The 12,604-nt window shown below is 37.1% G+C and overlaps 1 protein-coding gene and 1 pseudogene across 2 annotated transcripts in view; both read left to right on the forward strand.

Annotated features, from left to right (window-relative positions):
• Nucleotides 1-12,604, forward strand: part of DIAPH2 (diaphanous related formin 2) — an 834,932-nt gene that overhangs the window by 297,769 nt on the left and 524,559 nt on the right. The window lies entirely within an intron of this gene.
• Nucleotides 10,350-12,604, forward strand: part of LOC134367071 (apoptosis-inducing factor 1, mitochondrial-like) — a 56,351-nt pseudogene continuing 54,096 nt past the window's right edge.

Below are 12,604 nucleotides of genomic sequence, written 5' to 3' on the forward strand. Positions count from 1 at the left end.
TAAATGTATAAAATATTAGCACATGTACCAGCTGTTTTGGTTTCCTCAGGAGAAAGAAGACGTGAACTCCGAATTGCAATTTATGGAATTATGTTTCTGTTGATGTTCATTATGAAACTATATGTACGTGCACTGAAGATGTGATTAAAGTCACACTTGAGAATGGAGGGAGGCAAGGTTAATGACAAGTAAAAGAAGAAAAAGACTCACGGATTGGCTTTAACCATTGTGAGTAAAAGACATAGGCTCAAAAAGAAATCAATGGTAGGAATGTAATATTTCCAAATTGTCCACTTTCAAAGTAAAGGTGAAATGTAACATTTCCAAATTGTCCACTTTCAAAGTAAAGGTCTGACAACTGTGGAATTGAGATTTATTCCATCTTCAGTGAACAGAGATGGCTAGAAATTTCAAGATTCATTTAATCCTGCTGCTTTTAGCTGAGTACTATTGATTCATCTCTCTTGATTCTTAACTTAGTGATTTTGGTTTCCATAAACATGAGTTTCTATAAAACAATTAACATATATGTCTACTTTATGAGTTCTGTAAAATTATATTTGCTTTAAATCAAAAATACCAATAGCACTGTTGATTATGAAAATAAAAATTAATAATTCCTTACATGTTCCTATTGTCATCTGCCATTGTACCTGTTCACCATCTACCTGCCATTGTTTTCACACTCAGTGTTCAGTGATCAGTGTGTTTGAACTGTACTCCTCATTTAGCCAGGCCAGTTTGTCCTGGCTTATACATGTGAGTTACATAGTCTGCTCATGTGCCTGTCGCATACCACTTCCCCTAATGAAATATTGATATCTCTGGCTCAACTAATCATGGCACTTACCTCCTTTACAGTCTTGTTTACTTCTTCTAATTAGTCCTGATACCAGCTTTGAGAATACTGAGGAGAGTTAACTATGCCTGAGTGGAGACTTTCATTTTCTTAATATGTTTTCTATTAACATGTGCATTTTACTTTCTATATGCCCTGGAGTTACTTTTTAAATGTTCTGTTTGGTGTCCTCAACATGCTTCCAGCTTCTTGAGGGTAGGAAACACGTCACCTATTTGTTTTCTTCCCTTCACAACACCAGTGGGTGTTTAGTTCAAGCTATTTCCTGACTAACTTCCTCAGTGGGGAAATGCTCAGGGTATGCAAATTTATTTTAAATGAGCTTACATAATACAAAACTGGGTAAATGCAGGAGTTGGGGGAATTTATGATCTTTTTAAAATGCCAAGCCAAGTGTATTTATTATTGGTATCGAGTATATCAGTGTTGAACTCTCCCTTTGTCTATTACTTATTTTTAACTCTGGGTAATGGAAGAAGGTCCTAGAAACTTTAGGCATTGAAGACTGTATCTGTAGCCTTGAATTTTTCTACCTTGCTTGGCAAAGGTATTCCCACTTAGCAATGTATTTAATTGGCTCTGCATTGGGAAGAATGTTGATTTTTCCAAATTTGGTTCAATATTTTGTGCAAGTTTAGTTTTTTTTTCTTGAACTCAGAATGAACATTCCAAGATCAGAAAGAGAAATAATACATAGATATAATTAGCTTTTCTATAAAAAAAAAAAAAAAGGAAAAAGGCTGATGAACAAATACTGTCTTGATAATTCAAGTCATTAATCCATGAATGTGTATTAGTCTCACTGGCAGAGAGTTTGTTGTCACTCAGTAGGTCAAATCTAATCCATGTGTCTATACTCTTAACTACTCATTTGCACATTGGCTTAACTGTGTATTTAAGTATTACATGTTTTTATATATCTAAGCTTGAGTACATTATTAAAAGTTTTATCCATTACCTTTACTTTCCAATGAAAAGAAGTGATAATTTGTAATGAATGCATCAGTGTCACGTAGTCCACTCCTTTATAGACTGTAACAAATATAATCAAAATATCTGAGTGCAAAGCCTCAATTTTATTGATGCTTGTCAGAGCAACTTTTAATAAAGCAACAAATAAAATTGACATTTTCCTAAAGCAAGACCATATTGATTCCACAGAAGACTTTAATGCTTAATTGTTAGGTCAAGATCTAAATATGCTTCCCTTTTCCTTATTGTTCTAGCTCATTGAATCGGGCTGATCACATTTCAATATGTTATTAATTATGAGATAGTTACAAAAATAAATTATGTTCTAAGTTTTAACTTTTCTAATTCCTGTTTCCTTTTACTTGCTCCAGTATCACCAAGAAGTAGAAGTGGGGAATGGCAGAGAGTGATTTTGTTAAAAGAAAATGTTATATGAAGTTTTAGGACATTATTTTCATTATTATTAAATAAATTTAGTACTTGTAAAAATTGTCATACTCAACAATCTTAGATCGAAGCCAAGTACATTGTAGTATGATTTAGGATGACGTATAAGGTGTCTGCTGAGGCAATGGGGTTACCTCATGGGGGCTGCAGCAGTGCTGGAAGCTGCAACTTCCTCCCTCACATCTGCAGTTTACTTGGCAAGAGTGGGTTTACCTCGTGGTGGTGGCGGTGGTGCCAGCAGATGCAGCTGTCTCCTTTACATCTGCAGTGTCCTTGGCGGTATCCTTATTCCCTACTCAAAAAACATAGACTGGCCGATTGGATTAAAAAGCTAGACCCAACTATATTCTGTCAACAAGAGACTCATCTCACTTGTAAAGACACACATGAACTAAGAGTGAAGGGATGGGAAAAGATATACCATGCAAATGGAAACCAGATAGAGGTGGGAGTAGCTATTCCTGTATCAGATAAAATAGACTTTAAACCTAAAACCATAAAAAGAGACAAAGAATGCCATATATAATGATAAATGGATCTATCTAGCAGGAAGACATAACCATCATAAATATATATGTACCCAACAACAGAGCACCCAGATATGTAAAGCAGACACTATTAGGCCAAAAGGAAGGGACAGACCCCGATACTATAGTAGTTGGGGACTGGAATACCACTCTCTCAATATTGAACAAATCATCTAGGCATCAAATCAGCAGAGAAACACAGGATTTAAACTACAATTTAGACCAATTAGTGGGGCCAGCCTGTGGCTCACTCGGGAGAGTGTGGTGCTGATAGACCAATTAGACTTGCCAGATACCTACAGAACATTTCATTGGACAACTACAGAATATACATTCTTCTCATAAGCACATGGAAGTTCCAGGATAGACCACATGTTAGATCTCATTAAATCACGTCTCAACAAATTTTTAAAAAATTGAAATCATTTCAAGTATCTTTTCAGACTACAATAGATTAAAACTGGAAATCAGTAACAAGCAAAACTCTAGAAACTATACAAAATGCATGGAAGTTAAACAACATGCTCCTGAATGACCTATGAGTCCAAGAAGAAATTAAACAGGAAATAAAAAAATTACTTGAAACTAATGAAAAAAAAGACACATCACACCAAAACCTGTGGGATACTGTAAAAGCAGATCTGAGAGAAGTTTATTGCAATAAACACATCAAAAAATAGAAAGCTTTCAAATAAACAACCTAATGTTTCACCTAAATAAACAAGAATAATCCAATCCCCAAAATTAGTAGATAGAAAGAAACAATTAAGATCAGAGAGGAACTAAGTGAAATAGAGACCCAAAAAACAATACAAAAGATCAATGAAACAAAAAGTTGTTTTTTTGAGAAGATAGACAAAGTAGACAAACCATTAGCTAGGCTAACTAACAAAAAGAAAAGAGAAGACCCAAATAACAATTAGAAATGAAAAAGGAGAATATACAGCTGATAACACAGAAATACAAAGAATCATTAGATTCTTATTATAAACTGTATGCCAACAAATTTGAAAACCTGGAGGAAATGGATGAATTTCTGGACACATACAAACTACCAAGTCTGAGCCAAGAAGAAATAGAAAACCCAAACAGACCAATAACAAGCAATGAGATTGAAGCAGTAATCAGCAGTCTCCCAACAAAGAAAAGCCCAGGACCAGATGGTTTTACTGCTGAATTCTACCAAACCTTTAAAGAGGAATTAATACCAATTCTCTTCAAACTGTTCCCAAAAATTGAAATAGAGGCCATTCTTCCAAACTCATTCTATGAAGCCAGCATCACCCTGATACCAAAACCAGACAAAGATACAGTAAAAAGCGAAAACTATAAGCTGATTTCAGTAGATGCAAAATCAACACGCAAAAATCAGTAACGCTTTTATACTCCAAAAACGAACTAGCAGAAAAAAGAAATCAAGAAAGCTAGTCCATTTACAATAGTCACCAAAAAAATAAAATACTTAGGAATAAATTTAACCAAGGAGTTGAAAGATCTCTTCAATGAGAACTACAAATCACTGTTGAAGGAAATTAAAGAGGAGGCAAAAAGATGGAAAGACATTCCATGCTCTTGGTTTGGAAGAATTAACATTGTGCAAATACCCATGTTACCCCAAAGCATTCTACAGATTCAATGCAATCTCCATCAAAATACTAAAGACATTCTTCACTGAAATAGAAAAAATAATCCTAATGTTCATATGCAACCACAAAGACACTGAATAGCCAAAGCAATCCTGAGCAAAAAAAAAAAAAAAAATTATAATAATAATAAAATAAAGCTGGAGGCATTCCACTACCTGACTTCAAATTATGCTACAAAGTTATAGTAACCGAAACAAAATAGTATTGGCATAAAAACAGGCACTCAGACCAATGGAACAGAAAAGAGAACCCAGAAATCAACCCACAAACTTACAGCCAACTGATCTTCAACAAAGGCACCAAGAACATACATTGGGGAAAAGACTGCATCTTCAATAAATGGTGATGGGAAAACTAGACATCCATATGTAGAAGAATGAAACTAGACCCGTACCTCTTGCTGTATACCAAAATCAACTCAAAATGAATTAAAGACCTAAACACCTGAAACTATAAAACTCCTAAATGAAAACATAGAGGAAACACTTCAGGAAGTAGTACTGGCAAAGACTTTATGAATATAATCCCCAAAGCACAAGCAACAAAAGGGAAAATAGGCAAATGGGATTATATCAAACTAAAAAGTTTCTGCACAGGAAAAGAAACAATCAACAGAGCAAAAAGACAACCTACAGAATAGGATAAAATATTTGCAAACCGTGCATCCAACAAAGGGTCAATATCCAGAATATACAAGGAACTCAAACAACTTAACAGTTAAAAAATGGGCAAAGGAGCTGAATAGATGTTTCTCAAAGAAACACATACAAATGGCCAACAGGTCCATGAAAAAATGCTCAACATCAGTCAGCATCAGAGAAATGCAAATCAAAACCACATTGAGATATCGTCTTATGCCAGTTAGACTGGCTATTGTCAAATACAGAATAACACATGCTGGCAAAGATTCAGAGAAAGGGGAACCTTCCTACACTGTTGGTGGGACTGTAAATTAGTGCAGCCATTATGGAAAACAGAATGGAGGTTCCTCAAACAACAACAGATAGAAATGCCATACAATCCAGCAGTTCTGCTGGGTATGTACCAAAATGAATGGAAATCATCATGTCAAAGGGATACCTGCACCCCCATGTTTATTGCAACTCTATTGATAATATGCAAGAGTTAGAACCAACCTAAATGTCCATCGTTGGATGACTGGATAAGGAAAATGTGGTATATGCACACAATGCAATACTACTCTGTCATAAAAAAAGAGTGAAATTCTGCCATTTGCTGCAACATGGATGGACTTAGAGAAAGTCATGTTAAGTGAAATAAGCCAGACACAGAGAAATACCACATGTCCTCACACATAAGTGGGAGATAAAAAATAAATAAAAAGAAAAATACATCAATCACAATTATATGTTGAACTTTCAAAAGGATAGAACAAGACTGAGGTTACCAGAGGTGGGAAAGGGGAAGGGGGGGGCGAGGGAGGAGTTGGTAAAGCGCCACAAAAAATGATCACATTGTATAATATTGAATGTTGCACTCCCTTTGTCACCTCTCTTCCCCTGGGTAACAGAGACGCAAAGGATTACTCAAAGTGCATTTCTTCTCTACAGTGAGAAACCCCGAAGGGGTTAATTTCCTGGAACCCTCAAGAGAGAGGCATTCCTCCTCGGGAAATTAACACACCGGACTGGGGTTCTTTCTCAGTATTTATTCTCCAAGGCCAGAAAGTTACAGAAAAAGAACATAGGTGATGTTATGGCTAAGTATAGTTTAACAGTAGAAGCTGGTAACATCAGTGAAATAACAAAGTGGCATTCCATAATGCAGTTTGCAAAAGGTTAAGTCGATCCACCAACAAAAGCTTGTTAGCAAGTACTGTCTTTTCCTACAGCAGTTTCCTCAGTAGTTTTGCATAAGAATAAAGCAAGTTTATGTTAAACTGCACCAAAGACATCTGTCCTTGAGCCAGCAATTTTGCTGTGTTACAATTCTTTATCTACAACAGAGACTTCTGCCTGGGGAAAGTTTCCTGTCTTTTGCAAGCTTAACATTTCCATATGTCAGGTTATACCTGAAACTACAGGGCTTTGGAAACTAGGCCCTGTGAAATACATTTGCTTTATAAATGTTAGTATACTCCACAGTTTGAATATATTGATTATCCCGATTTGAGCATCACATATTGCACACAGTGATGATATTCAATTCTGTACTCCAGAGATCTGTACAATCAACTGTTACAATAAAAAAAGTGACATAAATATCTTTCCCATTGTAGCTTTTGATTACAAACCACACCCCTTTCCTGTCTTTACCTTTGTTTCTGCATTTTCCTTTCCCTTTTATTTCTCTCTTCCAGCCTTCTCTCTATCTTTTCTTTTTTCATTGCTCTTTTTAAAACAAATATGTGCTTACAGAAAAACTGCAACCTGTTCTCAAGGAGGAAACAATCTAAATCTTTATCTATTTTTAAATCTACCCCCATATAACATTATTTATGATCATGCTGAAATTTTCGAGTTGTTCTGCTTTATAAACAACTTAAGACAAGAAGCAAAATCTCATTTGCCTTAATTTCAAGTATCTACCTACATACTTTCCTGTTATCCCTTCAAAATAAAATAATCCATGAAGGTGTGAATTCCTCTCAAAACATCATTTTCTGTAATAATTATAGTAGTCACATCAATTCATAAATGGTAAACTGAAGCCTAGTTAGTTCATAATCCTTTAAATTCCATTTAATAAGTGCATTATACATTGTTTAGTCCCTACTTGCTTAATTTATTCATCGGTCATTCATCCAAACAAATAGTTCTTGAGTATTTGCCATATGTTATGTTATGTTTGGGGCTAAAACAATGAATAAAACAGGATTCCTTACATAGAAGAGTTCACAGTCTAGTTATAGAGACAGGTGCACAGATGAACAGATAAATTATACTATAGTGTGATAAGTACTATAGCTGAGGCGTGAAAAAACTGCCCTGGGAATCTTAACTCTGCCTGAGACAGTTGAGAAGGTGTCACACTGGAAGTAATTTTGTTTCTGAAGAATGAAGAATTGTTTGCCAGGTAGAGAGGATACTAAAGGGAATTGCAGGTAGAGGGATTTATTCATGCATGTAAGGCTCTATTAGAGAATGATGTTAAAAAATTGAGTAAGATGGTTCCAGCCTAGAACAAAGGCTTTCTGCAGTGTGGGAGATGAATATTTAAACAGATAATCACCACTCATTTTGTACAGTAATAGCATGGGTTGAAATCCTACAGGAGCACAGGGAGATACAGATGTTCCTCGACTTATAATGGGGTTACATCCCAACAAACCCATCCTAAGTCAAGAATGCATTTAGTGCTGGCAACATAGCAGACGGTCTCTGATTTACAATGGTTTGATTTACGATTTTTTGGCTTTGTGATGGTGCAAAAGCAATATGCCTTTAGTAGAAACTGTAGTCCCGTCGGAAGTCATAAGGAGCTCCTCAACTTACAGTGGACTTATGTCCTGCTAAGCCAATCATAAAGTCAAAAAGCTGTAAGTGAAACCATCATAAATTGGGAAGCCTATATTCCTAACTGTGCCTTGTCTGGGAGAGCTTTAGTTTCTGAAGTGAATGATGTCAATGGTAACAACAATAATAGCCACTAACATTTATCCAAAAATTACTCTGTGCTAGCTACTGTGCTAAACTTGTTACATGCATTCTCTCATTTAATCTTCACAACCTTCTTAAGTAGATACTATTGAAGCCTAATGGGGGGGGGGGGTAAAGCTCCAGGTGTTTAACTCCCCTAAGCTCTCATGGAAATAACAGTACTGGGTGTTGAACTGAGCCAGTCTAACTCTGGATCCTTTGTACACATGTAAATTCCGTGTAATAAGCCACCTTATACATTACAGTGGAAATGAAAAATATAAATGTTAAATATGACTCAACCTCTCTCCTTGAGGATTTCACAGTCTAGGAATTGTGCATGACAACTCAAAAATAATTATAGAGTAAAATGATATGTGCTATGCTGGAGATATTTTTAAGGTTCTGGAGGCAGCTCTATGGTTGAGAAGTAACCACCACACTAGATTTAGTGCAAAAGATAGGAGTTTAAACTGTGTTTTTGTTACTACTTGTATAACTTTCCACAAGTTACTTAGCTGCTTTGATGTTCAGGACTCTGTAAATTGATCTCAATAAAAAGTGCCTCATCCTTGCTTACCCCCTCCCCCTTCCCCTGGTCCCCTATCCCTGGGGCTGTTTGTTAATAAAGAATAATAAAAGGATATAAAAAATAAATAAAATGTCTTATAGGGCTGTTATGAATAATAAGTGAGATAAACCACATGGGCTGTAGAAAGCACTGAGTGACTGTTGAATCTAATATCTTCACATAATAACAAATAGGAGTTCTTTGAGAAAACATGGTATTGTTGGAAAGAACATGGCAAAACAAGTTAGACAAAACTTACTGGATGTGGGACCTTGGAAACCTGTAGTCATAGTTTTCTCAGCTATAAGATAGAGATAATACCACCAGCTTCATGACATGGTTGTGCATTTCCTTATACACATTCCCCTGGGGTTTAAGGACAGAATGAGAGAAGAGGCCTTGGACCTTGGAGAATGATTTAAGAGTTCACCGCAGGAAAGCAGTTGGAAAGAACAGGATGATGCCTTAAGAAGCCACCTTAGGAAACCACCTGGAATTTATTAACAAAGTCATTGAGAGCTGAACATTGCCTTGGTCTGTTATATGGGCATCTTTATAAGATAAAAAAAGGCAGTCATGGACTAAACACAGAGAAAACCAAAGGGACTGTAGAAATAACTCACCTCCGTTTTCCTTCATGTGTTCATTGAGCAGAAAATAGTCATAGAGAAAAAGGGGTGGACAGCTGCTCTGTTCTTGCTTGTCAGTTTTCAGTTGGAGAGAAATGCACAGAGAGAATACCAGGAGAGGCTCATGGCCCCAGTCTGCTGTCATTTAATAGTTTTTGTGTCTGCTTTTTATAGGTATTTTGTTGTCTCCCTTGCTGTAAGCTGTCACTTTGTGTGGTTGTCAGTGCGCCTGCCATACCTCAGTAGTCAGGGCCCAGGTTGGCATTAAAGAAATTAGAGTCCACACACTTTTGTTTCTAAGTTACTGAATTAGCTTAGATGCCCGAAGCTACCGGCATCAGCAGGCAAACAGGAGCAACAGCAAAGAAGAGACTTGGCTAAATTCAAAGGGGCAGAATGATTACCTTTGCCTTCCAATTGGGTTGAGCGATGGCATATGTAATAGGAAAAGTAGTGCAAAGGAAACTTCAGACTTAGATTTTGCTGCATGAACTTGGACAAATGGTTTAATCTCACTGTTTGTTCTTAGCCATAAAATTGCTTAATAATACCTATTTTCCAATGTTGTAGTGAGGACTCACATAGCACAGTTCCTTTACTAGGGCAGGCATTCAATAACTGTTAAATTTGCTGTAGTCCCACATCCCAATAAAGAAATAAGTGCAGTTAACTATTCAAAATACCCAAGATCTTGAACATTTTAAATTGTTTACTTTTAAAGGCACACAGTTGTGAAGTTTACAAAAATCATGTTGTCAGTTTGGGTTAGGAAATTTACATTGAGGAACAGCGAGAAATGCATTTAAGGAGGTGGAAGTGGAAATGAGGGTGAGAGAACTGTGCAAATGGTTCTTTGAAGACAAATTCTGGAGGTGAGATTAAATCTGACTGGCATCAGGGAACCTTGGTGGATCTTGCAAGGTGACGTTTGAGATGAACAGATCTGGCACCTGGACATGGGCATTGGAGGGGGAGAAATTTGGTGCAGGGGCGTGAGCTGTTGTTTTAACAACCAAGGGGTAAGTTAGTGAAAGCTTAGAAACTGTGTTAATAGCAGTGGATACAGAAGGGAAAGAAGCAGTATCAGTGAGCATTGATGATGGAGCCAAGTGATCTACTGGCTGATGAGACCAGGGAAGTAGAGAATGGCTCTGATGATGGAGAAGTAGGAAGGGGATTTTTTGTGATTCATTGTGTTATTTTCATTTTTGCCACGTTTACTTTCCTGACATGGTGGGATCTATAATTAGAGATGAGTTTTGGGCAACTGAAAATATAGGTATGGAAAAGCAAGCATTGTAAGATTGTCAGTGAAGAGAGAGGAACCAGAAATACAGTATTGAACCACATCAGTACTGTGTATTGATCAATATAGTACTGAATGGTAAGTAGCCACAGTTAATGGCAAAAGGAAGGAAAAGAGGCAGAGAAGTGGGGATGGCGATCAGTATTTAAGGCTAAGTGACGATTTAGGAAGAAAGAGGGTGGAAACGAATTTAGAAGAAATTTATGGGCAAAACTAGCAGTTTCAGTCAAGTGGTGTATCTGAGAACCAGGTTGTTGGGGCTTAAAGATGGAGTGCAATTTGTTTCTTAGCTTTACTTCTTAGAGTGATTTTGTTTTCTTTTTATAAAATTCACTTCTATTTTTGTCTCAGATTTCTGGAGTTACTACTTTTGCTATGTACTTTTCTTTGCCTCTGTTTCTCCCCACACTTATTTTCTACTCTCCCTCATGAAACATCATCTTTTTTTCTTTTTCTTTCTAATTCTGTCATAAATCCTGAGCATCCACCTTTACAGCACCTGGAACCAGATCAATTCCACAGCTTCTACTCCTCTGAGAACTAGTTATAGACATTTGTCAGTTGAAAAGTACTTGCAAAAGATCATTAGCTTTTTTCAAAGTGGGTAGGAGAGTCTGAAGCTACACTGTAGCACTTAGAGGCTAGGAACTCTGGTGTCAGAGTGCTTGGTTTGGAACCCAGCACTGCCACTTATTAGCTAAGTGACCTTGTGCAAGTTACATAACCTCTCATTTCAGTTTCCTCATCTGTATAATATGGAGGGACGGTGATAATACCTCATAGGGTTTTCAAGAGGGGTAAATAGATGAAAATATTTAGAATAGTGACCCGGTCCATAGTAAATGTTATCAGAGTATTGGGTGCCATTGTTTTCTTCTTGTGGTTCTTATTCTGATTTATTAGTATATAGACTTGAAGCATGGGTATGAGTTAGAAACATATCCAACTTTTAGACCTAATTTTATTTTAGTTTTTGTTATGTTGGAGAAATTTATCTTCAAAGTAATTGATTTTATTTTTTAAATAAGATGCTTAATTCAGTCTCTGTAAAGATCAGATATTGATCACATTAAAAAACATATTTCAGAAAAAATGGAGATAAGTAGCATTTTTATCAAAAAAAATGTAAATAACATGAGAGTTACACTGAAATTAGGCAACGTATAAATGTCTTTAAGTCATCAAAATGTATCATATTTAGCTTAAAATATTCTTTAATGCCAACTTTTATATGTGAACCAATAAGTGTTTCTAATGAGCTTTAATTTTTTATTTTGCATTGGAATTTATTTATTTTTTATTAGTATATTCATTGTTACAAATCATACTTATTCTTTATGCCCTTTATCCAATCTCTCCCCTTCTCCTTCCACCTTCCATCCAGCTGTAATAACAGACTTGTTCTCTCCATCTGATACATTAACTGTTCCTCTGTTGGTTTGTTGCCTAGATGATCTGCCCACTACTGAGACAGGTGTGATCAAGTCCTCCCCTATTATCATAAATAGATGCTTCTTCTGTTACTCTGGCATGTGCTTTGTGGAGAGAGAGGATCTCTTCTTTTTTTGGTCTCTGCTGGTGTCTCTCCTTGTGTCAATGCAGTTGAGAGTCTGGTGTGCCATCTGCACGGTGGCTGTTACTGCTGCTATAGAGACTAGCTGCTTTTGTGGCAACCGTGGCAATTGTGGTGGCCATGGTGGGCTACCTGTGTGGAAATGGTGTTTTTGTTGTGCTCTTTACCTGGCTGTGGCTGGGTTTGGCTTCCCCCAGCTCCATACTCAGGCCCCCTGTTGGGTTCTGGGGCAGCCACAGTGGCAGTGTACCTAGTTGTGGGTGGATTTGGTTTCCCCAGGCTACATACCTCAGGAACCTGGCGGGGCCCTCTGGGGTGGCAGTGGTGACAACATGTCTAGTTGCAGCTGGGTTCTGCTTCCCCCAGCCCCATGACTCAGGACCCCAGCAGGGGCCTGGAGCAGTGGTGGCAGCGTGCTTAGTTGTGGCTGGGTTTGGCTTCCCCCGGCTCTATATCTTAGGACCCCTGCAGGACC

The sequence above is a fragment of the Cynocephalus volans genome, chromosome X, assembly GCF_027409185.1.
Source record: "Cynocephalus volans isolate mCynVol1 chromosome X, mCynVol1.pri, whole genome shotgun sequence".
NCBI lineage: Eukaryota > Metazoa > Chordata > Mammalia > Dermoptera > Cynocephalidae > Cynocephalus > Cynocephalus volans.